The following is a 5,286-nucleotide window of genomic DNA, read 5'->3' on the forward strand; positions in this document are numbered from 1 at the left end:
AAGTGACCTGACACCATATGCTGAATGAGGCCTTTGGGATCTCAAGAGAGAAGTAGTAGATCTGTTTTTCTCAGCATAAAGAGGCGCATTTTGTGATATTTTTGTTTGCTTGTGCATTTCCCCCTATTTTAAGATAATCCAACTTTATTTTTCTTCAATTGCTATTGCTTCTGAAGGGGAAAATGAAAACAATTGTAGACCAAATGCTTCTCAGCAACAACAATATGTATAGTCATCTCAGAAGTCCCAACAAGAGATTGGAAAGAGCCTTGTCGGGCCAGTGAAAGAAGAGACGGAGTGACTCATCTCAGGTATCTAAGCAAGGCTTAGATGATTTTGACTTTGAATTTGATGTATGAGAAGTCAAAATAGCATGTTTCAAAGTCATGTGTTCTGCTAAATTCAGATTAGGGCCCTAAGGTCTAGGAGGGAGCCAGGGGGACTTTCTCAGGAAGTTTCCACCTTTCATTTTCCTTAGATAATGAAGCCATTGTTCTTCTGCCCTACCTTTTGGGTATTTCTCAGATGGTTTCCAGGGTTGAGAACAGGAAAGAAATTTCATCTTGGAAACAACCGTTGCCATAGTCTTAGCCACAAGCTCAAAACAAGGGATTTAAAACCATAGGTAGTCAATGTATCATCTAGTCACCATGCTTGGGAAGGGCATGTGTCTTGTTTCTTTTCATCCTTAGAAGAACCTAGTGTGTTAAGGACTACTGTTAGCATTTCCATTTTATGGATGAGGAAATTGGTAATCCAGTAAGTTAGGTAATGTGCTGAAGGTCACACAGGATAGGAGAGGAGTTTGGACTCAAATTCAGTTCTCTCTGCTCAGTTCAGTTCAGTACCTCAGTCATATCTGACTCTTTGCGACCCCATGGACTGCAGCACACCAGGCCTCCCTGTCTATCACCAACTCCCAAAGCTTGCTCAAACTCGTGTCCATTGAGTTGGTGATCCCATCCAACCATCTCATCCTCTGTCATCCCCTTCTCCTCCTGCCCTCAATCTTTCCCAGCATCAGGGTCTTTTCCAATGTGTCAGTTCTTCATATCAGGTGGCCAAAGTATTGGAGCTTCAGCTTCAATATCAGTCCTTCCAATGAACATTCAGGAATGATTTCCTTTAGGATGGTCTGATTTGATCTCCTTGCAGTCCAAGGGACTCTCAAGAGTCTTCTCCAACACCACAGTTTAAAAGCATCACTTCTTTGGCACTCAGCTTTCTTTAAGTCCAACTCTCACATCCATACAGGACTACTAGAAAAACCATAGCTTTGACTAGATAGACGTTGGTTGGCAAAGTAATGTCTCTGCTTTTAAATATGCTGTCTAGGTTGGTCATAGCTTTTATTCCAAGGAGCAAGCGTCTTTTAATTTTATGGCTGCAGTCACCATCTGCAATGACTTCGGAGCCCAAGAAAATAAAGTCTGCCACTGTTTCCACTGTTTCCCCATCTATTTGCCATGAAGTGATGGGGCCAGATGCCATTATCTTAGTTTTTTGAATGTTGAGTTTTAAGACAGCTTTTTCACGCTCCTCTTTTACTTTCATCAAGAGGCTCTTCAGTTCCTCTTCACTTTCTGCCATAAAGGTGGTGTCATCTGCATACCTGAGGTTATTGATATTCTGTCTGCTCTATTGGTCTTAAAGTTTTGGGATTTCTTTCTGACCCAAATTCCTAATTTTCATATTAAGTACTAATACCTGCCTATTAGAATATGTGCAAGTTCTGCCTGCAAACATGTTTAGGACAGAAACTTTGGAGTCCTTGGGGAGTTGGTTTGAAAAGGCTGAAACAGATCCATAGCTTATGACTCGCCTCCTTCCTCGAACTTGGGAGACTTGGCTCTTTAAGGGGAAAGTGGCAGCCCAAGGACAGCTGTATCTTATCCAGATGTTTCAGTGGCCACACAATGACAGTAAAGAGAAAAACAAACCAAGTTCAAGAGAAACCCTCACAGATTGTTCTGGAAATCATCTTTGGACTGTCCTTATTTACTCCTCCCACTTTACTGCTGAAGAAACGGAGGCTGAGAGAATGCCAATGCAGTTACCAGGTGAGTTAGTGGCAGATCTTGGATTTGTCTCTGAGTTTCCCAGGCCAGAGCTTGAGAATGCTGCCTGAATTTGCACTTGGGACATTTCTTCTTTCTTTAGCATCATGACTGGTGACAAGAACTGGTGGCAACAGGCCTGGGAGCTAGGAGTGGGTGCTTCTGCACTTCGTTAAGATGGAGGGCAAAAGAGAAGTGAGGACCGTTTCCAGGAACTAACTTTGAGGAGCAGCAGTGTTCATTACAATCATTTTGCTGTATTGTTATGGCATTATCAATTTGACTCCACTGAAAAACTTGAAGTGTAGAAGAAAGCAGCCATTTGATGCTGGTGCCTGATATTTAAACAGAGTCTGTAGTACAAACAGTGGTGCATCTCAGGCAAGTCCCAAGTGACTTGTCTCGGTCCCAGAACCTAAGCACATTTGGACACAGTAATCAACATTTCTCTTCTAATGAGTCTGATTAATCCATAGATTCAGTTGAGCATATTCCTTAACAATCCCCATGCAAACCCTTCAGAGAGCTACTTTGATTTTCCCTGTCAAATGTCATATAAGGTTTCCAGAGAAAGTTTAATACAGCTCTACAAACAGACCCTGGAAAGATCAGCTCGTGAAGGTCTTTCCTGGCCATGTTTGCTTTTCGCTGCACACGTGTTTCCCCCTCCCTGCTCTCGCAGCATCTTGTGAAAAACCTTCCCTACCTTGAAAAAATGTAACAGCAGGTTTGGGGAGATGGGGGAGCATTTTTTGAGGGTTTCTTCATTCTGACTTTTGCATTTACACTTCATTTCTTTTCAGGCTCTGGATGGCTGGGCTGGTGCTAATTGGTACAGCTGGTTTGATATTTAAATAGGTTGAGAAGCAGGTGGAGCAGCTGATGGGGGACAAGACCTCTGGGAATGCTAGGGAGATAGCTGCTAAGGAGGAGGAAGAATCTTGTGGAGATAGTCTTCTAGAAGCTACTAACAATGAGCAGTGAATCTCCCCTCCTCCAGCACCTGCCAGTCCTTCTTGTTCACAAAGCCACCCAGATTCCTTCAGCCACTCTTAAAACCTGGGGTCACCAAATACCATTGGCACAGCTTGTTTCAAGTAACAGGTAGTTCTTACTCAGGGCCCTGGGCTTTCCTGCTTTTTTCTCTATATCTATGCTCTTCTCTCCAGCCCTGCTCTGTTGTGTTAAATCCAGTGGTCAGTTTTCAGACCTCCTTATCTTAATGTCTCTAGAGCATCTGACCCCAATGACTGCTCCCTCTTTCTTGAAATTCTTCTTGGCTTCTGAGACACCTCACTCCCCAGAATTTTCTCCTACCTTTCTGCCCCCCCCTTTTTTTTCTTTATCAGACTCATTTCCTTCTTCTTCCCAGCTTATCAATGTTGGAGTGACCCAGGACTGAGTCCTGGACCCTATTCTCTTTTTGACATTTTCTCCTAGCAAATGATCTCATCTAACCAACAACAACAACTAAACAAAAACAATCTCTCCCAAACAAACAACCAACCAAAGGAAAAAAAAAAACAAAACAACCAACTAACAACAAAAAAAAAACCCAAACACCTACAATCACAGCAACTAAAAGTCCTTACAAAGACATAGAGTATGTGAAGGGAGTGCTGTGTATGGGTCAATACAGTTGAGGATGTTGATTGGGAGCAAGAAAGTAGAAGGAGATGGCTGTCAGGCTGAGGCTTTTTATTTTGTAGACAATGTGGCTCAGGATGAGGACACCTAGAGGCATGTGAGCAGCTGAGTGGCATGATCAGACCTGCAGTTTTGGAAGATGTTTCAGGAGGCAGACCATGAGAGCTTATCTTTTCCTTTGAAGAGGTAAAGGCAGTAACAATTGCTCTTCCATTTGGACATAAAGAGTTGCATTGAAAAACCTGCTCAAATACTTGACAAAACGTGTGGGGTCTTACCTTTCACTGTCCTACAGAGTTCCAATATAGCCATAGTCTTAGGTGAGTGCTTAGCAGCTTTCCTGGCTCTTAATCATTTTCAAGTAGTCATTGAAAGGGTCAGGCAGACAAATGTCTTCCCTTTCTAGGCCTAGATCTCATGGAGAGCACTCAGACACTAAGATCCTGGGTAGAATTACATATCTGAGCTCTGAAGTCCTTATATATTTTTTACTTTATTTTTAATTTTTTTATAATATAAGTTTATTTATTTTAATTGGAGGTTAATTACTTTACAATATGGTATTGGTTTTGCCATACATCAACATGAATCCACCACGGGTATACACGTGTTCCCCATCCTGAACCCCCCTCCCTCCTCCCTCCCCATACCATCCCTCTGGGTCGTCCCAGTGCACCAGCCCCAAGCATCCAGTATATTTTAACTTTCCTTAGGTTTTTCTGTATTACGGTCACATATTTCAGGTCCTTAAATCCGGGATAGTTATTGCAGCCAATTACAAGAGCAATTTTCCCCAACATACTTACTTTGTTCTGCAAATGGCACATTCATAATTACATTATTTTTATGCATCACCATAAAATACCAAGAGTCATCTAATATATCACTGACAAGAGGTAAGTTTTAGAGAGTTTAAAATAAACTGCTGAAAAAGTTAGATGGCTTATTATTATTATTATTCCCTTAGAGCCAAAACACTCATGATAAAAAATTGCATCTGATTGGCTGGTATTTGCATTAGGGTTTGAAGTGAGAAAACTGGAGAAAAAAAAAGAGTCCCAGCTCCTGTTTTGTAATAATTTTTTTCCAACTGCTTTTTTGCATTATCCTTTGATCATGGAATGTGGCTGCGGTCTTCTGTGCTGGAAATGTTCTGGTTTTCTGTTTTGCCCACAGAGGCCTCTCTCTTCTGTTTCTGATTCATGCACTTAATAGCATCCCCAGATAGTATCCCTGAACATTAATCTAATGCTATTTGGGGACCCTACTTAAAACCTAGACTTTGGTTGGAGGAAAGGAATAGGATGCAGAAATTTCCTATTAGTGTTCAGCAATGAGAATTTGCCTGTAATGAAGAAATGACTGAAAGGTCATGAGATAGATTTTGGCTTTTAAGCTTGGGAGGATGTCTAGGCTGCATGTAAGAATGCATGCATTCCTCAAAAGCTGGCTACAAGCAAGCTTTTCTTGGGATCTGTCTTCAGAGGCAGTTTATGAACAAAACAGAAGAACCAGGTCTTATAACATTGGAGTCACAGGTGGTGGTTGTTTTAACTAAAATAGCATCACTTACCTTTTCACC

The sequence above is a fragment of the Budorcas taxicolor genome, chromosome X (assembly GCF_023091745.1).
Source record: "Budorcas taxicolor isolate Tak-1 chromosome X, Takin1.1, whole genome shotgun sequence".
NCBI classification, from domain to species: Eukaryota; Metazoa; Chordata; class Mammalia; order Artiodactyla; family Bovidae; genus Budorcas; species Budorcas taxicolor.